The sequence below is a fragment of the Osmerus eperlanus genome, chromosome 1, assembly GCF_963692335.1.
Source record: "Osmerus eperlanus chromosome 1, fOsmEpe2.1, whole genome shotgun sequence".
Lineage (NCBI taxonomy): Eukaryota > Metazoa > Chordata > Actinopteri > Osmeriformes > Osmeridae > Osmerus > Osmerus eperlanus.
The window spans coordinates 13,756,948-13,783,446 of NC_085018.1; the positions used below are offsets into that span (position 1 = coordinate 13,756,948).

At 39.0% G+C, this 26,499-nt stretch overlaps 6 pseudogenes; 2 read left to right on the top strand and 4 right to left on the bottom strand.

Moving 5' to 3' along the window:
* Nucleotides 1–2,681: 2,681 nt before the first annotated feature.
* On the bottom strand, nt 2,682–3,344 carry LOC134027025 (transcription factor HES-5-like; annotated as a pseudogene).
* A 5,231-nt stretch (nt 3,345–8,575) lies between these two features.
* LOC134027102 (transcription factor HES-5-like) lies at nt 8,576–9,565 on the top strand (annotated as a pseudogene).
* Nucleotides 9,566–12,601: 3,036 nt separating this feature from the next.
* On the top strand, nt 12,602–13,719 carry LOC134027176 (transcription factor HES-5-like; annotated as a pseudogene).
* Nucleotides 13,720–15,724: 2,005 nt separating this feature from the next.
* On the bottom strand, nt 15,725–16,591 carry LOC134027226 (transcription factor HES-5-like; annotated as a pseudogene).
* A 2,993-nt stretch (nt 16,592–19,584) lies between these two features.
* On the bottom strand, nt 19,585–20,461 carry LOC134027378 (transcription factor HES-5-like; annotated as a pseudogene).
* Nucleotides 20,462–23,614: 3,153 nt separating this feature from the next.
* On the bottom strand, nt 23,615–24,527 carry LOC134027536 (transcription factor HES-5-like; annotated as a pseudogene).
* Between the last annotated feature and the right edge of the window lie 1,972 nt (nt 24,528–26,499).

The window sequence follows — 26,499 nt, forward strand, 5'->3', positions numbered from 1 at the left end:
GAGGTTCAGGACACTGAATGGAGCTCTAGTGACGCTATCGGCTCTGTGTTGTAGAATAGACAGAGCCTGATGTCACAGACCATCTGGCCATCTGGAGGTAAAGAAAACTACTGGCTAATACTGTGGGACAATCTCCACAACAAGCATTAATAAAGTTAGAGTGATAAAAAAAAAAGAATATCATAAAACAGCCAAAAAGTAATATACTATCAGGTGTATATTCTCAATTTGGGCACACAATTTTTGGTGTTAGTTAAATAGGAACACTCTTCTTGTGTAAATGTATGACATTCTTGGCTGACAGATGACATCAGCCTGAAATTCCTTTAAAGGAAATTTTTTATTCCTCCTCCTAAAGTGTGCCAATTCCCCATAGAGACAGTCTGGTGGTGGTGGACTGAGGATGCTAAAGACACTGAACTGTGACTCTGCTCTCCAGAGCTTTCCCACTCTCTGCTCATTGAGGAAGCTTCTACAGAACAATACAAGTGTGCCTTGTTCAATGTTAATTCATCTCCATCCAAGCAGTTACCAATGACCCCATCCCTGGCTGAGCTGCAGGAGGTAAATACATTTGTATAGAATGAGCTAAATACTGAGATGTGAAAATAAAGTAAATTTGTTGATTTGTTTGTTTACATCTGAACACATAAAGGGGGTTGTTCTTGTCATTATGAACCAGCACCTGACTGTAGAGTACTAAGCTTTGCAGTGTAAAACAACGAATATTCTCTTCAGAATGGTATACACCTGATAAAGTCAGGTAAATGTTACAATTAAATAAACATCTGTAAGATTGTGTAACAATCAAATACCTACAAGGTTGTGTTACTTGTAGCCTGGATGGTGCTACAAGGCTAAAACTGTGTTAAACATATGACATCACAGGTTTGATTGCATGGAAAGGTAAATGATGATGTAATACATAAAAGCTACATCTCACACAGTTTAAATGGTTTAAACAGTCTAAATTATGTTTAATATTTTGCAAATCAAATTGTGATATATGTCCAACCCTAAAGTGCATAGCAGTTTTGCAATTCATGTAAATATATTGTCTAGAATGCAGCACCCCCCCCCCCCTCCTTCTCTCTGACCTCTAACCTCCAGGACTGGGGTCTGTATCTATTGTCCCATAGGGGGTCTGTGAGTGAGTTTTCCAGTTTCCCACACCCTGCCTTCAATTAAGGAACAATAGAAGTGTGTCTTATTGCGCATCCCATCAGCTATGGATGGTGACCTCACTGTTGAGGAAACAGTAACAAAAAAACTGTAGCTCTAAACAATAAAAAGAACAATTAATGTAAAATCTGCTAAATACCGGAAGCAAATTCCGAAACTAAATGCATTCACATGTGATGTACGGTATGTGCAAAAAACTGTATTACATACATCAATATGTATTCACAACAAAATATTTTGTTAAATACATTTCCCATGAGTAGGTTTTTAATTTCAGTTGTAAATATGTCTTGACAAATAAGAAGAAAATGATATATACCTTCTTGAACAATGTCTAACACTTAAAAAAAAGGTAATTCTTTGTAAGTTTTTTCTATTTTTCTATAATTTTCAATTACCTTAATTTTTTAATGTTCTCAATCAGTTCTAAGATCATGGTCAGGCATTCAACTGGGGCAATGATGAAAAACAGACAAGCTAAGGGACAGAGAGATTCAGTTGATTGGATTTATTCAACTTGACTCAGAGAGTCACATCATCATAAATACCTCAACATGAGGCAAACAGAGTGATTAAACATCACAACATAACTTGGACACGTCTCCAAGACACAAGGTACTCTAACAGAGTAGAGGATATGTATTGAACATCTGTCTTTACAAAAGACACATTGAACTATTTAACATAAACAGTTAGTTTGCAGAGAAAATAATGTTCTCCTTTCTTCACACATATAAAACATATGCATAATAAGTACTCTAACAGAGTATAGGATATACATGTATATTGAAGGTCTGTCTTTACAAAAGGCAAATGATCTGTCTAGCATAAACAGTAAGTTTACAGAGAAAATAATGTTCTCCTTTCACCATGCATATTAAAATATATGCTTGGTAGCTACTGTACTCTAACAGAGTAAAGGAAACATATTAAACAACTATCTTTTTGAAAGACAAAGATCTGTCCAACATGAACAGCAGTTTGACAATTAAAACTTGATATTCCTCAACAGAAATATTTCTAAGTTATTCAGAGTCTGAGTAAATATATTGATCTTGAAACAGATCGGTTACAGTAACAATAATCACAGGAATATGATAACAGTGATACCCATGTTGGGTAAATAATCCTCATGGAGGAACAGTGATAATGTATCACTTAAGTTTACATAGAAACAAACTGGTGCAAACTTCACAGAGATGCACATCAAAATCAATACTACAAAAATGTAGTGTGAAATTCATGATTATCCTGAAGAGATTTGTTGACCTTTGAACAGATCAGAGGAAATCTCAGAGAGGTTCAATGAATAATGCCCAGTTTGGGTAAATGTCCCTACAGAGAACCATAAAAGCTTCAGATCGTAATGATCAATAACCAAATCAGCAATCGTTCTGTTCATACAGAACATCATCTTCACTTGTCAATAATGTTGTCGGTAATGTTAATGTCCGACCAACATGGCCATGTCTGTGAATAGAGCTGCAGTCTGTAGATCTCTACCAGGGCCTCCAGGGGGCGATGTTGACTGGACTCTTCTCTTTACTGATGCTGTTCTGGGCTGGGGAGCTCAGCTGAGGCAGGTCAGTCTCTCTCCTGTTCTTATCAGAAGATGACTGCTGGCTCTGGAAGTTCTCCAGCAGTCTTCTCTGGGACTCTGTCTCCATCTCCTGCGTGGACAGGAAGTGCTCTCTTGGACTGACACACCTGGACTGACCCTGATTGGCAGATGAAGAGCAGGAAGAGGAGCTGAATGGCTGCAGACGGCTCAATAAAGAAACTGTCATCTCAAGGATGTCAGCTTTCTCCAGCTTGGAGTCAGGCTGCTGGTTGAGGAGTTCTGGACCCAGGAGAGACTTGAGCAGCTCAATGCTGCTGTTGATACGATCTCTACGTAACTTCTCCACCTGTGGCTTTCTAAGCTGCAAAAGAAAGACAGGAAACACGTTAATAACCTGATTCTGGAGTGTAACATGAATAAAAATCATTACTATTTAGCAGTTGATGTACATCCATGACATTAAGTCTTCAATTTACCTTGTTGGTGAGAGTCAGGTGCTCCTCAGAGTAGGTTCTTGCTGAAGTGACTGTAGGAGTCATGGCTGGATCTCTGTGTTGTAGAGTTCTCTGTGTAGAGTGAATCTGGCTTCTACTGGCTTCATCCCTCCTATATATAGTCCCACATCTCCATATGAATGTGTGGGTCTTGGGCTGGTTGGAGTTTCTCACAGTCTGCAGCCAATGGGAGAGCTTGGGAGGACAATAGTCACATCTCAGGGGAGCAGGTGGAGGGCTGGGGGGGTGATGGAGAGAGACTCACAGAGCGCTGTGTGGATCTGGGAAAGTGGTGACCCTGTAAAGAGATCAGATCGGCCTTATGTTGGGATCAATGACTCTGACAGAGCACACGCTCATCATCTCAACACACACGTGTGATACTGACACACCTCCTTTACATGAGACCTTACAGTGTAACCTTATCATGAACTATCATTGATAAAGTCACATTATACGTAATGATTCTGAACGTATCCTGATGTTAAGTGTTTCCGTATAGCATGTCATGCAAATAGTTATTTTAAATTATTTTTTTATTCCTATACCTTCAAAAACATTTCATGATTTAAAATAAATCTAAGAAGCTCATGTTGTGATGTTCAATATTTTTTAATTCGTTTTAAGGGAAGTCCATTTCAGTCCAGGAGGTCTTTTAACCCCTTGAAGATTGTTTATTCTCGGGGCGGTCGTAGCCATCTTGAGGCTGGTTGGAGTTTCTCACAGTCTGCAGCCAATGGGAGAGCTTGGGAAGACAATAGTCACATCTCAGGGGAGCAGGTGGAGGGCTGGGGGGGTGATGGAGAGAGACTCACAGAGCGCTGTGTGGATCTGGGAAAGTGGTGACCCTGTAAAGAGATCAGATCTGCTGCCTGATGTTGGGATCAATGACTCTGACAGAGCACACGCTCATCATCTCAACACACACGTGTGATACTGGCTCAGCTCTTTTACTGAGGTCTTAAAATGTTACCTAAACTTCAGATACTTCAATAATGAATGTCAAATGACATGGTGTACTGGTGACATCAACAATTAGGTCTGCAAAGCAAGTCTTCATTCAGTTAGTTTCAACGTTACTCAATTTATTTAATTCTTAAATGATTCATGGTTATTTTCGAATCAGGTTGCTTTACTGTTTTAAAATTCCTATTTAAGAGACATCTTCTGAACACACAGTCTCTATACTGTATAAGATACAAGCAAGATACATTTATTTCAGTACCTATGAGCAGCATTCTTTTTTTCAGAATAGGACATAGACTAACTAATTACTGCTGTAATTCCAGATGTGTTGAGTGTCTTGTAGTGTGAGTAGAGAACTGCTCTGAGTTTCCCACTCTGAGTCCTGTGTCCTGTGGTCAATGTACTACAAAAGAGGTTCAGGACACTGAATGGAGCTTTAGTGACGCTATCGGCTCTGTGTTGTAGAATAGACAGAGCCTGACGTCACAGACCATCTGGAGGGAAAAATGACTGGCTTGTTTTCCCTCCTTTTTTCCCTCTCTATTTTTTCCTCTACTTTGTTCGACTGCAACTCTTTCACTTCTACAGTTATATTTCAATAAGTATGATCTTCAATGTATTTGTTACATGCCATCATACACTACCAATACATCCATCAAGTATAAATATAAATATATACGTACATCCATCATGTATATATATATATATATATATATATATATATATATATATATATATATATATATATATATATATATATATATATATATATATATATACTTACTTTGCATGGCAGTACAAATACACTCAACCACAATGTCCAAATGGTAATGAGGTTCCACGGAACTGTGACTCCTCTCTCCGGAGCTTTCCCACACTTTTCCCATTGAGGGAGCTTCTAGAACAATGGAAGTGTGCCTTGTTCAATGCTAATTCATCTCCCTGTGCAGAAAACTTCCCAAGGGAGCAGGCTTGGCAGCTTGTTAGTTAAATGTGACCCCAGGCCTGAATCCATCAGGAGCATTCTCAAATTACCAGCAGCATTAGAACTACTTGAATCCTTTGACGAGCAACTTGATTATTTATTGAAGAAACCTTGAATAAATGTTTGAATTGGATTGTTTTTGTTTATTGGTTGAAAAGAAAGTTTTTGTTTTTTTATTAAATGAGATATGCATCAATACTAGAATGATTACTTATTGTCATATTACACTGCTGACAATTACATCACTATTGAATTCAAATCCCAACATCGATCTAATCCCGTTTAGCTATCATGGTCATCAAACCACCTCTGTTACATGTTCATACAACTAGGTATGTCTTACTCTATACAATGTAGGGAAAGATTAGCACATAACCATAATGTAATCACCTAATTGTGCAGACGCAGATATCCAGCATAGCTTCAATGGTGGAATTTGAAAACGCATCCTTTTGATCTGTAGTCAAATATTCTACGACTGAGCTACCTATCCCATACATCATCTCTGTGTCAGGAGGAGAGGCCATGTCAGTCCTGTATAGAGTATCAAGGCCCTGCTTGTTGCAGACATGCTTGTCTGGACATGCCTGTCAGGACATTATTCTTCGCACACGCCTCCCCATTGCCTACTGATTTCCCTGTGATGACCAGGACAGCAGGTAAGTGTTTGGCAAATGGACACATTCCTCAATGCTTCTCTAGTCTTCTGAGACAGCTTGCTATTTTCTGGGATTTTATAATTAAAAGAGTACCAATAACATGACAAATGTAATAGCATTTTGAAAAATATTTTTATTTAGTATCTCATGAATGACATTTCTTAATGCAGGTCAGTGTACACTATTACGTAGTAATTCAAATTAAATTAAAACAATATGTTTAGATATTCATACTCATAATATTTCCCCTATACATAAAGGCCACGCGGTATTTAGACTATACATCGATTGTTGCCCAAAAAAGGGGATGAATCAATATCAGTATATCACATGTTAATGCTCCAACTTCACTTTGGGGTAGCCAGCACCCCGGTCACTCACAGTCATTTAAACTGTGAGGCGAAAACAGTGAGTCTGTTCTGGTCCGTCAAGTTTCCATCATCAAGCTGAGACCCCCTCAGTAAAACGTGTCTTTCTTACAGAAAGAATAGAGCAGTACAACTGCTTCAAACAACACAAAAATGCATTGTGAAAAAAGTTTACAATTCAGTCAAATAAGAGAAAACGGCTGTATAGATTGCCTGGCTCCCGCATGAAAACCAAGGTCATGGTTTTCAATACGACCCCGAAGTCGTCTTCATAAATCAAGATCAGTGCAATCTCAAGGGCAGCTCAATGTCTCTTTAGTAATGTCAAGTCCCAGTCTGTGGCAGCAGCACTGCCAGGTGCATACAGGCCACAGAGGCTTTTTCTCCAGGTCACTGTTGGAGGCACAGGGGAGCCAGGTCGTCCTCTGAGCCAGGGAAGAGACGCAGGATGTCCCTGGAACACTTGGAGTAGCCGTTGTGGGACAACAAGGCCTTCCTTAGAGTGAAGAATGAGGCCGTCTTCTCCAAGAGGTCGGAGGTAGGGATCCCGTTCTGGAGATGTTCTGCCAGAATGGCCTTCAGCTTCTCCACTCCAATGCTGCACCTCCTCTCCAGCATGTTGAGTTTACACCTGATAGAAACAAGACAACTGTCAACACCTCTTCACTCACACCCAACTTCCTGTTGTCTCTGACAGCATCTCTGTCTAGGACAGGAGGATGTCGTTAAACTGAACTTACCTGAGGTGCACCTGGGGCTGCTGCTCCTTCAAGCTGTCCTGAAGAGTGATGTCCAGGTAGGCTGACATTTTCTGATTTTGGTCTGAGTTGGCAGCTTTTCTAGAAATGAGTCAAAATTGTACTTTTGGTGTCCTACGTCAAAAGTTGTTCAGAGGATTAGAGTTGAAGTGACCGCTTGCTGCACTCAGTTGATGTTGCTTGCCTTGTGGATGTTCAGAGGACCTTCACTAGAGAGCTCTCCATCTCCTCTCTGTATTTATGCTCATCCCGCTCCATGTGTCAAGATCTTCAGCCAATCAGAGGGCTTTAATCTAGGGACAATAGTCTGTGGGAATAGAATGACAGGTGGGAAGTTGCTCCCCAAGCCATATGGTAATAAGGTCTGTCAGGCTAATTCCTGGGAAATATCTGTGCTAGGACTAAGTTTGTACCATATAGTAATGCTTTACAGTGAAATAGTCCAAACCCACACACTGATGTGTTCATGTGATTCATATTCTGGACCTGTAGAAAGCAAAAAAGATATATTTACGACAATTAACAAAAACGTTGGAGTTGATGGGGAAACAAAAGAGCACTTTTTATAATAAAAAGTTATGAAATAATGTATTTCAATGGTTAAGACATTTAGTTTGTTTGTTTGTGAGGTGAGTTATAAGTGATCCAGATGGCAGTGGGGGTCACACTGCCTCCTAGCCCAGCCTGAATCCTGCATGGGAACAGTCTGAAGGCTTTGTGGGAACAGACACACTTCTATTGTCTGGGGGGTTGAGCAGGCTGCATACAGAAGTGTGGGAAGCCGTGTGTCCCTGTGGCTCCCAGCCCCAGAGAGAGGAGGGCGTGTGACTGGGGCACGCTCAGCCTTGTGCAGGGAGCCAGCTGTGGAAGCTGAAGGCAAGGAAGTGTGCTGCCTGGGGCTGCAGGATCCACAGGAGGAAACCAGCACCAGCTCACAGCTGCACAGCCCAGCAGAAGCACAGTACCTGGAAGCCCAAGGCAGTTCAATACAGGGAGCTCAGATATACTCAATACAATCTTGAATGTGAGTGGATATAAGAGAGAAACAGACTTAATATTCACAGCAAAAAACACCCATTTATGTATTTTCATTAAAAGTGGTGAATAAAAATGTAGATGGATGTTTATGGAAAAACAATGATGAAAATGAATTTATGAACATTTACTTCAGCATTAAATCAGATATTCTGTATTGGTATATCTTCTAATGCACCTTTAAGGTAAAAACAAAAATATATTAAAGGGATGTCAAGAGGATCAAATATTTGTGACTGAGGATTAGGTAACACTGTAAGATCTCATGTAAAAGAGCTGAGCCAGTATCACACGTGTGTGTTGAGATGATGAGCGTGTGCTCTGTCAGAGTCATTGATCCCAACATCAGGCAGCAGATCTGATCTCTTTACAGGGTCACCACTTTCCCAGATCCACACAGCGCTCTGTGAGTCTCTCTCCATCACCCCCCCCCCAGCCCTCCACCTGCTCCCCTGAGATGTGACTATTGTCTTCCCAAACTTTCCCATTGGCTGCAGACTGTGAGAAACTCCAACCAGCCCAAGACCCACACATTCATATGGAGATGTGGGACTATATATAGGAGGGATGAAGCCAGTAGAAATCAGATTCACTCTACACAGAGAGCTCTACAACACAGAGATCCAGCCATGACTCCTACAGTCACTTCAGCAAGAACCTACTCTGAGGAGCACCTGACTCTCACCAACAAGGTAAATTGAAGACCTAATGTCATGGATGTACATCAACTGCTAAATAGTAATGATTTTTATTCATGTTACACTCCAGAATCAGGTTATTAATGTGTTTCCTCTCTTTCTTTTGCAGCTTAGAAAGCCACAGGTGGAGAAGTTACGTAGAGATCGTATCAACAGCAGCATTGAGCAGCTCAAGTCTCTCCTGGGTCCAGAACTCTTCAACCAGCAGCCTGACTCCAAGCTGGAGAAAGCTGACATCCTGGAGATGACAGTTTCTTTATTGAGCCGTCTGCAGCCAATCAGCTCCTCTTCCTGCTCTGCATCTGCCAATCAGGGTCAGTCCAGGTGTGTCCAAGAGATGGTGCACTTCCTGTCCAAGGAGGAAATGGAGACAGAGTCGCAGAGAAGACTGCTGAGACACTTCCAGAGCCAGCAGTCATCCTCTGATAAGAACATGAGGGAGACTGACCTGTCTCAGCTGAACTCCCCAGCCCAGCACAGCATCAGTAAAGAGAAGAGTCCAGTCAACAGCACCCCCTGGAGGCCCTGGTAGAGACCTACAGACTGCATCTCTACTCCCAGACATGACCATGTTGGTCAGAGATTAACATTGCCTAAAACATTATTGACAAGTGAAGATGATGTTCTGTATGAACAGAAAGATTGCCGATTTTGTTATTGATCGTTACAATCTGAAGCTTTTATGGTTACCCAAACTGGGCATTATTCATTGAATCTCTCTGAGATTTCCTCTGATCTGTTCAAAGGTCAACAAATCTCTTCAGGATATTCCTGAATTTCACACTACATTTTTGTAGTATTGATTTTGATGTGCATCTCTGTGAAGTTTGCACCAGTTTGTTTCTATGTAAACTTACAGTAAGTGATACATTATCACTGTTCCTTCATGAGGATTATTTACCCAAAATGGGTATCAATGTTATCATCTTTCTGTGATTATTGTTAAATGATCTGTTTCAGGATCAATATATTTACTCAGACTATGAATAACTTTGAAATATTTCTATTGAGGAATATCGAGTTTTCTTCTGTTTATGTTGGACAGATCTTTGTCTTTCAAAAAGATAATTCTTTAATATGTTTCCTCTACTCTGTTAGAGTACAGTAGCTACCAAGCATATATTTTAATATGCATGGTGAAAGGTGAACATTATTTTCTCTGTAAACTTACTGTTTATGCTAGACAGATCATTTGCCTTTTGTAAAGACAGACCTTCAATATATATCCTCTACTCTGTTAGAGTACTTATTATGCATATATTTTATATATGTCAAGAAAGGAAAACATTATTTTCTCTGCAAACTAACTGTTTATGTTAAATAGTTCTATGTGTCTTTTGTAAAGACAGATGTACAATATATATCCTTTACTCTGTTAGAGTACCTTGTGTCTTGGAGACGTGTCCAAGTTATGTTGTGATGTTTAATCACTCTGTTTGCCTCATGTTGAGGTATCTATGATGATGTGACTCTCTGAGTCAAGTTTAATAAATACAATCAACTGAATCTTTCTGGTCCTTGTGCAAAACTCCTCTTTTCTTGTTTGGCATCATTGTAACTTTATGATGCTTTCAATAGACCGCAAAAATTCTGAGAATAATTACCTGATATATTACAAAGATTTTAGGTTCACCTTTTGCTGGTCCAAAACGAATATACAGTACAATCAATAATGCAAGCCTGAAGACCTTGTATTTTCGAGCGCTAGTTAAATGAATATACCACCAAGATACATTCACACAAAAAGAAATATAGCACTGTTTTGATGATAATATTCAAATGCTTCAATAAAGTTACAATATTTGTGGTTAAAAAAAAGATGAACAGGATCACACATTCTTGTGAAAAAATATTAATATTTTATAGATCTAAACTGCTTCAGTGTGATACATCTTTATGACTTCATAGCTATTTTACTCTATAAGTTGAAGCTTTTTCAAATAAATATCAACAGCCTTTTATCAGTACTCACAGATACAGCTCAAAAACGGTTTCATAGTATTGTACTCCAGATTGTACAGAGGGGTCACCCTTCATATCTTATGAGATGTGCAATAAGACACACTTCTATTTTTCCTTAATTGAAAGCAGGGTGTGGGAAACTGAGGAAAACTCACTCACAGACCCCCTATGGGACAATAGATACAGACCCCAGTCCTGGAGGTTAGAGGTCAGAGAGAAGGAGAGGGGGGAGTCTCCATTCTAGACCTTCTTTTACATTCAATACAAAACTATTTAGCACTTCAGGGTTGGACAACAATCTGATTTTGATGAATACAACCAAACACCTAATTTAGAACATTTAAAACATACATTCTGTGTGAAGTGGTTTTTATGTAATATATTTTAATCTATGTTTTTTCCTCATCAAACATCTTATTTTAGTGGAATTTTTCTGCTTTAAGCTTGTAGCACCATCTAGGCTACAAGATAAACAACTTTGTAGGTATTTGATTATTACACAATCAGGTGCTGGTTCATAATAGCAGGAACAGTCACCTTAATAGGTTGAGATGTAAACAAACATCAACAAAGTTACCTTATCCTCACATATCACTATTTAGCTCATTCTATACAAATGTATTTACCTCCTGCAGCTCAGCCAGGGATGGGGTCATTGGTAACTGCTTGGATGGAGATGAATTAGCATTGAACAAGGCACACGTGAATTGTTCTGTATAAGATCCCTCAATGAGCAGAGTGTGGGAAGCTCTGGAGAGCAGAGTCACAGTTCAGTGTCTTTAGCATCCTCAGTCTCACCACTACCAGACTGTCTCTATGGGGAATTGACACACTTTAGGAGGAGGAATAGCAATTATCCTTCAAAGGAATTTCAGGCTGATGTCATCTGTCAGCCCAGAATGTCAAACATGTACAGAAGAAGAGTGTTCATATTTAACAAACACCAAGCTTTTCAGTGATAAAACTGACAAAATACACCTGAGACTATTATGTTGCTGCTATTTTATAATGACTATTTGTAATTATTGATATCTTTAACTTTGTAAATGCTTGTTGTGACAATAAGCCGTCAGTCTCAGCCAGTGGTGTTCTTTCCCTCCAGATGGCCAGATGGTCTGTGACGTCAGGCTCTGACTATTCTACAACACAGATCCGATAGCGTCAATAAAGCTCCATTCAGTGTCCTGAACCTCTTTTGTAGTACATTGACCACAGGACACAGGACTCAGTGTGGGAAACTCAGAGCAGTTCTCTACTCACACTACAAGACACTCCACACATAAGCTAAATCTGGACCTCAAGATGGCTAACACCTCCTTGAGAATAAACAATCTTCAAGAGTTTAGAGACCTCCTGGACTGAAGTAGACTTACCTTAAAAACTAATTCAAATAATTATGTATCTTATATCATCTACATGAGCTTCATAGAATTATTTTAATTGATACCATTTTCAAAAGGTTTACATGAATGAACAAAGAATGTAAACAAACTATCTGTATTATGTGCTTTAGAAAACAATTAAACTTAATTTAATAATTTCATCATGATTGCAGAAAGTATGATCTTATCAATGACATGTCTCCATTATTCATGATTCTGATAGCTGAAGTTTAGGTAACACTGTAAGATCTCATGTAAAAGAGTTGGGCCACTATCACACGTGTGTGTTGAGATGATGAGCGTGTGCTCTGTCAGAGTCATTGATTCCAACATCAGGCAGCAGATCTGATCTCTTTACAGGGTCACCACTTTCCCAGATCCACACAGCGCTCTGTGAGTCTCTCTCCATCACCCCCCCAGCCCTCCACCTGCTCCCCTGAGATGTGACTATTGTCCTCACAAGCTCTCCCATTGGCTGCAGACTGTGAGAAACTCCAACCAGCCCAAGACCCACACATTCATATGGAGATGTGGGACTATATATAGGAGGGATGAAGCCAGTAGAAGCCAGATTCACTCTACACAGAGAGCTCTACAACACAGAGATCCAGCCATGACTCCTACAGTCACTTCAGAAAGAACCTACTCTGAGGAGCACCTGACTCTCACCAACAAGGTAAATTGAAGACCCAATGTCACAGATTAACATCAACTGCTAAATAGTAATGATCTTTATTCATGTTACACTCCAGAATCAGGTTATTAATGTGTTTCCTCTCTTTCTTTTGCAGCTTAGAAAGCCACAGGTGGAGAAGTTACGTAGAGATCGTATCAACAGCAGCATTGAGCAGCTCAAGTCTCTCCTGGGTCCAGAACTCCTCAACCAGCAGCCTGACTCCAAGCTGGAGAAAGCTGACATCCTGGAGATGACAGTTTCTTTATTGAGCCGCCTGCAGCCAATCAGCTCCTCTTCCTGCTCAGCACCTACCAATCAGGGTCACTCCAGGTGTGTCCAAGAGATGGTGCACTTCCTGTCCAAGGAGGAGATGGAGACAGATTCCCAGAGAAGACTGCTGAGCCACTTCCAGAGCCAGCAGTCATCCTCTGATAAGAACAGGAGGGAGACTGACCTGTCTCAGCTGAACTCCCCAGCCCAGCACAGCATCAGTAAAGAGAAGAGTCCAGTCAACAGCGCCCCCTGGAGGCCTTGGTAGAGATCTACAGACTGCAGCTCTACTCCCAGACATGACCATGTTGGTCAGAGATTAACATTACCAACAACATTATTGACAAGTGAAGATGAAGATGTTCTGTATGAACAGAACGATTGCTGATTTTGTTATTGATCATTACGATCTAAAGCTTTTATTGTTTTTTGTAAGGACATTTACACAAACTGGGTATTATTCATTGAATCTCTCTGAGATTTCCTCTGATCTGTTCAAAGGTCAACAAATCTCTTCAGGATAATCCTGAATTTGACACTACATTTTTGCAGTATTGATTTTGATGTGCATCTCTGTGAAGTTTGCACCAGTTTGTTTCTATGTAAACTTAAGTGATACATTATCACTGTTTCTCCATGAGGATTATTTACCCAACATGGGTATCACTGTTATCATATTCCTGTGATTATTGTTACTGTAACCGATCTGTTTCAAGATCAATATATTTACTCAGACTTTGAATAACTCTATTGAGGAATATCAAGTTTTCATTGTCAAACTTCTGTTCATGTTTGACAGATCTTTGTCTTTCAAAAAGATAATTCTTTAATATGTATCCTCTACTCTGTTAGAGTACAGTACCTACTCAGCATATGTTTTATATGTGTGAAGAACATTAATTTCTCTGCAAACTAACTGTTTATGTTAAATAGTTCAATGTGTCTTTTGTAAAGACAGATGTTCAATATATATCCTCTACTCTGTTAGAGTACCTTGTGTCTTGGAGACGTGACCAAGTTATGTTGTGATGTTTGCCTCATGTTGAGGTATCTATGATGATGTGACTCTCTGAGTCAAGTTGAATAAATACAATCAACTGAATCTCTCTGTCCCTTAGCTTGTCTGTTTTTCATCATTGTCCCAGTTGAATGTCTGACCATGATCTTAGAACTGATTGAGAATATACAAATAATTATGATCATTGGAAATTATCAAAAATGTCACTTACAAAGTATTAACTTTTACTTAGTTTTAGACATTGTTCAATAAGGTACATATCATTTGTCAAGACTTAACAACTGAAATTACAAACCTTATCATGGGAAATGTATTTAACAAAATATTTTGTTGTGAATTCATGTGGATAGTGTTGGGGTAGTTACTCAATAAAAGTAATAGATTACACATTACTAGTTACTTTTAATGAGGTATCTATGATGATGTGCCTCTCTGAGTCAAGTTGAATAAATACAATCCACTGAAACTTTTTTGTCCTCTTAATTAATAGCATTAGTATTTATGAAGCCTTCAGCAGCATGCTATAAATGAAAAAATAATCTATTTATATTATACTGTTCTATAGTCAAATATAGTATCGTTAGTCAAAGGATACATTTTAATTCAACAATCTGAGCCTATATCAGTCCTATCAAGGTAAGAGAATTATCATTAAATTTCTGTTATAAATCTGTATTTCATGTATCTTCATTCAAAACTACTCCCTACATCCACATGAATTCACAGCAAAATATTTTGTTAAATACATTTCCCATAAGCAGGTTTGTAATTTCAGTTGTTAATATGTCTTGACAAATAAGAAGAAAATGATATATACTTTCTTGTGAACAATGTCTAAAACTAAGTAAAAGTTAATACTTTGTAAGTAAGTATTTTGAAAATGTGCAATTATAATGATTTTTGTATATTCTCAATCAGTTCTAAGATCATGGTCAGACATTCAACTGGGGCAATGATGAAAAACAGACAAGCTAAGGGACAGAAAGATTCAGTTGATTGTATTTATTCAACTTGACTCAGAGAGTCACATCATCATAGATACCTCAACATGAGGCAAACAGAGTGATTAGTAAACATCACAACATAACTTGGACACGTCTCCAAGACACAAGGTACTCTAACAGAGTAGAGGATATATATTGAACATCTGTCTTTACAAAAGACACATTGAACTATTTAACATAAACAGTTAGTTTGCAGAGAAAATAATGTTTTCCTTTCTTCACACATGTAAAATATATGCATAATAAGTACTCTAACAGAGTAGAGGATATATATTGAAGGTCTGTCTTTACAAAAGGCAAATGATCTGTCTAGCATAAACAGTAAGTTTACAGAGAAAATAATGTTCTCCTTTCACCATGCATATTAAAATATATGCTTGGTAGCTACTGTACTCTAACAGAGTAGAGTAAACATATTAAACAACTATCTTTTTGAAAGACAAAGATTTGTCCAACATAAACAGAAGAAAACTTGATATTCCTCAATAGAAATATTTCAAAGTTATTCATAGTCTGAGTAAATATATTGATCTTGAAACAGATCAGTTAACAATAATCACAGGAATATGATAACAGTGATACCCATGTTGGGTAAATAATCCTCATGAAGGAACAGTGATAATGTATCACTTAAGTTTACATAGAAACAAACTGGTGCAAACTTCACAGAGATTTGTTGACCTTTGAACAGATCAGAGGAAATCTCAGAGAGATTCAATGAATAATGCCCAGTTTGGGTAAATGTCCTTACAAAGAACCATAAAAGCTTCAGATCGTAATGATCAATAAGAAAAACAATTGTTCTGTTCATACAGAACATCTTCATCTTCACTTGTCAATAATGTTGTTGGTAATGTTAATCTCTGACCAACATGGTCATGTCTGGGAGTAGAACTGCAGTCTGTAGGTCTCTACCAGGGCCTCCAGGGGGCGCTGTTGACTGGACTCTTCTCTTTACTGATGCTGTGCTGGGCTGGGGAGCTCATCTGAGGAAGGTCAGTCTCCCTCCTGTTCTTATCAGAGGATGACTGACGGCTCTGGAAGTGGCTCAGCAGTCTTCTCTGGGACTCTGTCTCCATCTCTTCCTTGGACAGGAAGTGCATCATCTCTTGGACACACCTGGAGTGACCCTGATTGGTAGGTGCTGAGCAGGAAGAGGAGCTGATTGGATGCAGGCAGCTCAATAAAGAAACTGTCATCTCCAGGATGTCAGCTTTCTCCAGCTTGGAGTCAGGCTGCTGGTTGAAGAGTTCTGGACCCAGGAGAGACTTGAGCTGCTCAATGCTGCTGTTGATACGATCTCTACGTAACTTCTCCACCTGTGGCTTTCTAAGCTGCAAAAGAAAGAGAGGAAACACATTAATAACCTGATTCTGGAGTGTAACATGAATAAAGATCATTACTATTTAGCAGTTGATGTAATCTGTGACATTGGGTCTTCAATTTACCTTGTTGGTGAGAGTCAGGTGCTCCTCAGAGTAGGTTCTTGCTGAAGTGACTGTAGGAGTCATGGCTGGATCTCTGTGTTGTAGAGCTCTCTGTGTAGAGTGAATCTGATTTCTACTGGCTTCATCCCTCCTATATATAGTCCCACATCTCCATATGAATGTGTGGGTCTTGGGCTGGTTGGAGTTTCTCACAGTCTGCAGCCAATGGGAAAGTTTGGGAAGACAATAGTCACATCTCAGGGGAGCAGGTGGAGGGCTGGGGGGGGGGGGGGTGATGGAGAGAGACTCACAGAGCGCTGTGTGGATCTGGGAAAGTGGTGACCCTGTAAAGAGATCAGATCTGCTGCCTGATGTTGGGATCAATGACTCTGACAGAGCACACGCTCATCATCTCAACACACGTGTGATACTGGCCCAGCTCTTTTACATGAGATCTTACAGTGTTACCTTAACTTCAGCTATCAGAATCATGAATAATGGAGACATATCATTGATAAGATCATACTTTCTGCAATCATGATGAACATATTAAATTAAGTTTAATTGTTTTGTAAAGCACATGATACAGATAGTTTGTTTACTGCACATTCTTTATCCATTCATGTAACCTTTTGAAAATGGTATCAATTAAAATAATTATATGAAGCTCTTTTAGATGATATAAGATACATAATTATTTGAATGAGTTTTTAAGGTAAGTCTACTTCAGTCCAGGAGGTCTCTTAACACTTTAAATGTGTTTATTTTCAGGGAGATGTTAGCCATCTTGAGGTCCAGATGTAGCAGATGTGTTGAGTGTCTTGTAGTGTGAGTAGTGTGAGTAGAGAACTGCTCTGAGTTTCCCACACTGAGTCCTGTGTCCTGTGGTCAATGTACTACAAAAGAGGTTCAGGACACTGAATGGAGCTCTAGTGACGCTATTGGCTCTGTGTGTAGTATAGTCAGAGCCTGATGTCACAGACCATCTGGCCATCTGGAGGTAAAGAACACTACTAGCTAGTACTTTGGGACAATCTCTACAACAAGCATTAATAAAGTTAGAGTGATAAAAAAAAAAGAATATCATAAAACAGCCAAAAAGTAATATACTATCAGGTGTATATTCTCAATTTGGTCACACCATTTTTGGTGTTAGTTAAATAGGAATACTCTTTTTGTGTAAATGTATGACATTCTTGGCGGACAGATGACATCAGCCTGAAATTCCTTTGAAGGATAATTGTTATTCCTCCTCCTAAAGTGTGCCAATTCCCCATAGAGACAGTCTGGTAGCGGCGAGATTTAGGATGCTAAAGACACTGAACTGTGACTGCTCTCCAGAGCTTTCCCACACTCTGCTCATTGAGGGAGCTTCTCGGAACAATACAAGTGTGCCTTGTTCAATGTTAATTCATCTCCATCCAAGCAGTTACCAATGACCCCATCCCTGGCTGAGCTGCAGGAGGTAAATACATTTGTATAGAATGAGGTAAATACTGAGATGTGAAAATAAAGTAAATTTGTTGATTTGTTTGTTTACATCTGAACACATAAAGGGGGTTGTTCTTGTCATTATGAACCAGCACCTGACTGTAGAGTACTAAGCTTTGCAGTGTAAACAAACTATTATTTTCTTCAGAATGGCATATACCCGATAAAGTGAGGGAAATGTTACAAGTAATTAAACGTCTACAAGGCTAAACTGTGTTAAACAGTCTAAATTATGCTTTATATTTTGCAAATCAAATTGGGATATATGTCCAACCCTAAAGTGCATATCAGTTTTGCAATTCATGTAAAAAATATTGTCTAGAATGGAGACTCACCCCCCTCTCCTTCTCTCTGACCTCTAACCTCCAGGACTGGGGTCTGTATCTATTGTCCCATAGGGGGTCTGTGAGTGAGTTTTCCTCAGTTTCCCACACCCTGCTTTTAATTAAGAAACAATATAAGTGTGTCTTATTGCACATCACATCAACTATGGAGGATGACCTCATTGTTGAGGAAACAGTAGCAAAGAAACTGTAGCTCTAAACAATAAAAAGAACAATAGGCCTAAACGTAAAATCTGCTAAATACCGGAAGCAAATTCTGAAGCTAAATGTATTCAAATGTGATGTACAGTATGTTTGAAAAAACTGTTTCCATACATCCACATGAATTCACAACAAAATATTTTGTTAAATACATTTCCCATAAGCAGGTTTGTAATTTCAGTTGTTAATATGTCTTGACAAATAAGGAGAAAATGATATTTACTTTCTTGTGAACAATGTCTAAAACTAAGTAAAAGTTAATACTTTGTAAGTAAATATTTTGAAAATGTTCAATTATAATGATTTTTGTATATTCTCAATCAGTTCTAAGATCATGGTCAGACATTCAACTGGGGCAATGATGAAAAACAGACAAGCTAAGGGACAGAAAGATTCAGTTGATTGTATTTATTCAACTTGACTCAGAGAGTCACATCATCATAGATACCTCAACATGAGGCAAACAGAGTGATTAAACATCACAACATAACTTGGACACGTCTCCAAGACACAAGGTACTCTAACAGAGTAGAGGATATATATTGAACATCTGTCTTTACAAAAGACACATTGAACTATTTAACATAAACAGTTAGTTTGCAGAGAATATAATGTTCTCCTTTCTTCACACACATAAAACATATGCATAATAAGTACTCTAACAGAGTAGAGGATATATATTGAAGGTCTGTCTTTACAAAAGGCAAATGATCTGTCTAGCATAAACAGTAAGTTTACAGAGAAAATAATGTTCTCCTTTCACCATGCATATTAAAATATATGCTTGGTAGCTACTGTACTCTAACAGAGTAGAGTAAACATATTAAACAACTATCTTTTTGAAAGACAAAGATTTGTCCAACATGAACAGAAGAAAACTTGATATTCCTCAATAGAAATATTTCAAAGTTATTCATAGTCTGAGTAAATATATTGATCTTGAAACAGATCAGTTAACAATAATCACAGGAATATGATAACAGTGATACCCATGTTGGGTAAATAATCCTCATGAAGGAACAGTGATAATGTATCACTTAAGTTTACATAGAAACAAACTGGTGCAAACTTCACAGAGATTTGTTGACCTTTGAACAGATCAGAGGAAATCTCAGAGAGATTCAATGAATAATGCCCAGTTTGGGTAAATGTCCTTACAAAGAACCATAAAAGCTTCAGATCGTAATGATCAATAAGAAAAACAATTGTTCTGTTCATACAGAACATCTTCATCTTCACTTGTCAATAATGTTGTTGGTAATGTTAATCTCTGACCAACATGGTCATGTCTGGGAGTAGAACTGCAGTCTGTAGATCTCTACCAAGGCCTCCAGGGGGCGCTGTTGACTGGACTCTTCTCTTTACTGATGCTGTGCTGGGCTGGGGAGTTCAGCTGAGACAGGTCAGTCTCCCTCCTGTTCTTATCAGAGGATGACTGCCGGCTCTGGAAGTGGCTCAGCAGTCTTCTCTGGGACTCTGTCTCCATCTCCTCCTTGGACAGGAAATGCACCATCTCTTGGAAACACCTGGAGTGACCCTGATTGGTAGGTGCTGAGCAGGAAGAGGAGCTGATTGGATGCAGGCAGCTCAATAAAGAAACTGTCATCTCCAGAATGTCAGCTTTCTCCAGCTTGGAGTCAGGCTGCTGGTTGAAGAGTTCTGGACCCAGGAGAGACTTGAGCTGCTCAATGCTGCTGTTGATACGATCTCTACGTAACTTCTCCACCTGTGGCTTTCTAAGCTGCAAAAGAAAAAGAGGAAACACATTAATAACCTGATTCTGGAGTGTAACATGAATAAAGATCATTACTATTTAGCAGTTGACGTAATCTGTGACATTGGGTCTTCAATTTACCTTGTTGGTGAGAGTCAGGTGCTCCTCAGAGTAGGTTCTTGCTGAAGTGACTGTAGGAGTCATGGCTGGATCTCTGTGTTGTAGAGTTCTCTGTGTAGAGTGAATCTGGCTTCTACTGGCTTCATCCCTCCTATATATAGTCCCACATCTCCATATGAATGTGTGGGTCTTGGGCTGGTTGGAGTTTCTCACAGTCTGCAACCAATGGGAGAGCTTGGGAGGACAATGATGAATGTGGGGCAGCCTCATGCTCAGTGTCCTTATTGCTGGAGGACAATAGTCACATCTCAGGGGAGCAGGTGGAGGGCTAATGGGGGGGTGATGGAGAGAGACTCACAGAGCGCTGTGTGGATCTGGGAAAGTGGTGACCCTGTAGAGATCAGATCTGCTGCCTGATGTTGGGATCAATGACTCTGACAGAGCACACGCTCATCATCTCAACACACGTGTGATACTGGCCCAGCTCTTTTACATGAGATCTTACAGTGTTACCTTAACTTCAGCTATCAGAATCATGAATAATGGGGACATATCATTGATAAGATCATACTTTCTGCAATCATGATGAACATATTAAATTAAGTTTAATTGTTTTGTAAAGCACATGATACAGATAGTTTGTTTACTGCACATTCTTTATCCATTCATGTAACCTTTTGAAAATGGTATCAATTAAAATAATTATATGAAGCTCTTTTAGATGATATAAGATACATAATTATTTGAATGAGTTTTTAAGGTAAGTCTACTTCAGTCCAGGAGGTCTCTTAACACTTTAAATGTGTTTATTTTCAGGGAGATGTTAGCCATCTTGAGGTCCAGATGTAGCAGATGTGTTGAGTGTCTTGTAGTGTGAGTAGTGTGAGTAGAGAACTGCTCTGAGTTTCCCACACTGAGTCCTGTGTCCTGTGGTCAATGTACTACAAAAGAGGTTCAGGACACTGAATGGAGCTCTAGTGACGCTATTGGCTCTGTGTGTAGTATAGTCAGAGCCTGATGTCACAGACCATCTGGCCATCTGGAGGTAAAGAACACTACTAGCTAGTACTTTGGGACAATCTCTACAACAAGCATTAATAAAGTTATAGTGATAAAAAAAAAGAAAATCATAAAACAGCCAAAAAGTAATATACTATCAGGTGTATATTCTCAATTTGGTCACACCATTTTTGGTGTTAGTTAAATAGTAATACTCTTCTTGTGTAAATGTATGACATTCTTGGCGGACAGATGACATCAGCCTGAAATTCCTTTGAAGGATAATTGTTATTCCTCCTCCTAAAGTGTGCCAATTCCCCATAGAGACAGTCTGGTAGCGGCGAGATTTAGGATGCTAAAGACACTGAACTGTGACTGCTCTCCAGAGCTTTCCCACACTCTGCTCATTGAGGGAGCTTCTCGGAACAATACAAGTGTGCCTTGTTCAATGTTAATTCATCTCCTTCCAAGCAGCTAGTAACAACCCCACCCCTGGCTGAGCTGCAGGAGGTAAATACATTTGTATAGAATGAGGTAAATACTGAGATGTGAAAATAAAGTAAATTTGTTGATTTGTTTGTTTACATCTGAACACATAAAGGGGGTTGTTCTTGTCATTATGAACCAGCACCTGACTGTAGAGTACTAAGCTTTGCAGTGTAAACAAACTATTATTTTCTTCAGAATGGCATATACCCGATAAAGTGAGGGAAATGTTACAAGTAATTAAACGTCTACAAGGCTAAACTGTGTTAAACGAATGCCATCACAGTTTTGATTGCATGAAAAGGTAAATAATTATGTATTTTATAAGATCTACATCTGACACGGTTTGAACAGTCTAAATTATGCTTTATATTTTGCAAATCAAATTGGGATATATGTCCAACCCTAAAGTGCATATCATTTTTGCAATTCATGTAAAAAATATTGTCTAGAATGGAGACTCACCCCCCTCTCCTTCTCTCTGACCTCTAACCTCCAGGACTGGGGTCTGTATCTATTGTCCCATAGGGGGTCTGTGAGTGAGTTTTCCTCAGTTTCCCACACCCTGCTTTTAATTAAGGAACAATAGAAGTGTGTCTTATTGCACATCACATCAACTATGGAGGATGACCTCATTGTTGAGGAAACAGTAGCAAAGAAACTGTAGCTCTAAACAATAAAAAGAACAATAGGCCTAAACGTAAAATCTGCTAAATACCGGAAGCAAATTCTGAAGCTAAATGTATTCAAATGTGATGTACAGTATGTTTAAAAAAACTGTTTTCATACATCCACATGAATTCACAACAAAATATTTTGTTAAATACATTTCCCATAAGCAGGTTTGTAATTTCAGTTGTTAATATGTCTTGACAAATAAGGAGAAAATGATATTTACTTTCTTGTGAACAATGTCTAAAACTAAATAAAAGTTAATACTTTGTAAGTAAATATTTTGAAAATGTTCAATTATAATGATTTTTGTATATTCTCAATCAGTTCTAAGATCATGGTCAGACATTCAACTGGGGCAATGATGAAAAACAGACAAGCTAAGGGACAGAAAGATTCAGTTGATTGTATTTATTCAACTTGACTCAGAGAGTCACATCATCATAGATACCTCAACATGAGGCAAACAGAGTGATTAAACATCACAACATAACTTGGACACGTCTCCAAGACACAAGGTACTCTAACAGAGTAGAGGATATATATTGAACATCTGTCTTTACAAAAGACACATTGAACTATTTAACATAAACAGTTAGTTTGCAGAGCAAATAATGTTCTCCTTTCTTCACAAACATAAAACATATGCATAATAAGTACTCTAACAGAGTAAAGGATATATATTGAAGGTCTGTCTTTACAAAAGGCTAATGATCTGTCTAGCATAAACAGTAAGTTTACAGAGAAAATAATGTTCTCCTTCACCATGCATATTTAAACATATGCTGAGTAGGTTCTGTACTCTAACAGAGTAGAGGAAACATATTAAATAATTATTTTTTTGAAAGACAAAGATCTGTCCAACATGAACAGAAGTTTGACAATGAAAACTTGATATTCCTCAATAGAAATTTGAAGTTATTCAAAGTCTGAGTAAATATATTGATCTTGAAACAGATCGGTTACAGTAACAATAATCACAGGAATATGATAACAGTGATACCCATGTTGGGTAAATAATCATCATGAAGGAACAGTGATAATGTATCACTTAAGTTTACACAGAAACAAACTGGTGCAAACTTCACAGAGATGCACATCAAAATTAATACTACAAAAATGTAGTGTGAAATTCAAGGAATATCCTGAAGAGATTTGTTGACCTTTGAACAGATCAGAGGAAATCTCAGAGAGATTCAATGAATAATGCCCAGTTTGGGTAAATGTCCTTACAAAGAACCATAAAAGCTTCAGATCGTAATGATCAATAACAAAATCAGCAATCGTTCTGTTCATACAGAACATCATCTTCAGTTGTCAATAATGTTGTTGGTAATGTTAATCTCTGACCAACATGGTCATGTCTGGGAGTAGAGTTGCAGTCTTTAGGTCTCTACTAGGGCCTCCAGGGGGCGATGTTGACTGGACTCTTCTCTTTACTGATGCTGTTCTGGGCTGGGGAGTTCAGCTGAGGCAGGTCAGTCTCCCTCCTGTTCTTATCAGAGGATGACTGCTGGCTCTGGAAGTGGCTCAGAAGTCTTCTCTGGGACTCTGTCTCCATCTCCTCCTTGGACAGGAAGTGCACCATCTCTTGGACACACCTGGAGTGACCCTGATTTGTCGGTGCTGAGCAGGAAGAGGAGTTGATTGGCTGCAGACGGCTCAATAAAGACACTGTCATCTCCAGAATGTCAGCTTTCTCCAGCTTGGAGTCAGGCTGCTGGTTGAAGAGTTCTGGACCCAGGAGAGACTTGAGCTGCTCAATGCTGCTGTTGATACGATCTCTACGTAACTTCTCCACCTGTGGCTTTCTAAGCTGCAAAAGAAAGAGAGGAAACACATTAATAACCTGATTCTGGAGTGTAACATGAATAAAGATCATTACTATTTAGCAGTTGATGTAATCTGTGACATTGGGTCTTCAATTTACCTTGTTGGTGAGAGTCAGGTGCTCCTCAGAGTAGGTTCTTGCTGAAGTGACTGTAGGAGTCATGGCTGGATCTCTGTGTTGTAGAACTCTCTGTGTAGAGTGAATCTGATTTCTACTGGCTTCATCCCTCCTATATATAGTCCCACATCTCCATATGAATGTGTGGGTCTTGGGCTGGTTGGAGTTTCTCACAGTCTGCAGCCAATGGGAAAGTTTGGGAAGACAATAGTCACATCTCAGGGGAGCAGGTGGAGGGCTGGGGGGGGGGGGGTGATGGAGAGAGACTCACAGAGCGCTGTGTGGATCTGGGAAAGTGGTGACCCTGTAAAGAGATCAGATCTGCTGCCTGATGTTGGGATCAATGACTCTGACAAAGCACACGCTCATCATCTCAACACGTGTGATACTGACACACCTCCTTAATGTTACATTTTCCAATGTAACTTAATCTTTACTGTAGTTATGAGAAGCATGCATACATGGCGTTATCTTCTATCCTTTTTCAAGTAATTATTTTTTTAAATGATGGTGAGTTCATCATAATCGTAAATAGTTCTTAAAAGCATGTGAGACAGTTGATTTGTTTACATTCTGAATTTACTGCCATAACTCATAACTCTTAATAAATCTAAGAAGCTCATGTAGTCAATATCAGGTACATACTTTTTAAAATTAGTTTTTAGTTTAGTCCATTTCAGTAAAAGTGGTCTTTAAACACTTTAAGTTTGTTTATTTTCAGGGAGATGTTAGCCATCTTGAGGTCCAGATGTAGCAGATGTGTTGAGCGTCTTGTAGTGTGCCTAGTGTGAGTAGAGAACTGCTCTGAGTTTCCCACACTGAGTCCTGTGTCCTGTGGTCAATGTACTACAAAAGAGGTTCAGGACACTGAATGGAGCTCTAGTGACGCTATCGGCTCTGTCTTGTAGAATAGACAGAGCCTGACGTCACAGACCATCTGGCCATCTGGAGGTAAAGAAAACTACTGGCTAATACTGTGGGACAATCTCCACAACAAGCATTAATAAAGTTAGAGTGATAAAAAAAAAGAAGAATATCATAAAACAGCCAAAAAGTAATATACTATCAGGTGTATATTCTCAATTTGGTCACACAATTTTTGGTGTTAGTTAAATAGGAACACTCTTCTTGTGTAAATGTATGACATTCTTGGCTGACAGATGACATCAGCCTGAAATTCCTTTGAAGGATAATTGTTATTCCTCCTCCTAAAGTGTGCCAATTCCCCATAGAGACAGTCTGGTAGTGGTGAGACTGAGGATGCTAAAGACACTGAACTGTGACTCTGCTCTCCAGAGCTTTCCCACACTCTGCTCATTGAGGGATCTTATACAGAACAATACACGTGTGCCTTGTTCAATGCTAATTCATCTCCATCCAAGCAGTTACCAATGACCCCATCCCTGGCTGAGCTGCAGGAGGTAAATACATTTGTATAGAATGAGCTAAATAGTGATATGTGAGGATAAGGTAACTTTGTTGATGTTTGTTTACATCTCAACTTATTAAGGTGACTGTTCCTGCTATTATGAACAAGCACCTGATTGTGTAACAATCAAATACCTACAGAGTTGTTTATCTTGTAGCCTAGATGGTGCTACAAGCTTAAAACAGAGAAATTCCACTAAAATAACATGTTTGATTAGGAAAACACATAGATTAAAATATATTACATAAAAACTACTTCACACAGAATGTATATGTTTTACGTAAATGTTCTAAATTAAGTGTTTCGTTGTATTCATCAAAATCAGATTGTTGTCCAACCCTGAAGTGCTAAATAGTTTTGTTTTGGGAGTCAGGTGGCTGAACGGTGAGGGAATCGGGCTAGTAATCCGAAGGTTGCCAGTTCGATTCCCGGTCATGCCAACTGACGTTGTGTCCTTGGGCAAGGCACTTCACCCTACTTGCCTCGGGGGTATGTCCCTGTATTTACTGTAAGTCGCTCTGGATAAGAGCGTCTGCTAAATGACTAAATGTAAATGTAAATGTATTGAATGTAAAAGAAGGTCTAGAATGGAGACTCCCCCCTCTCCTTCTCTCTGACCTCTAACCTCCAGGACTGGGGTCTGTATCTAT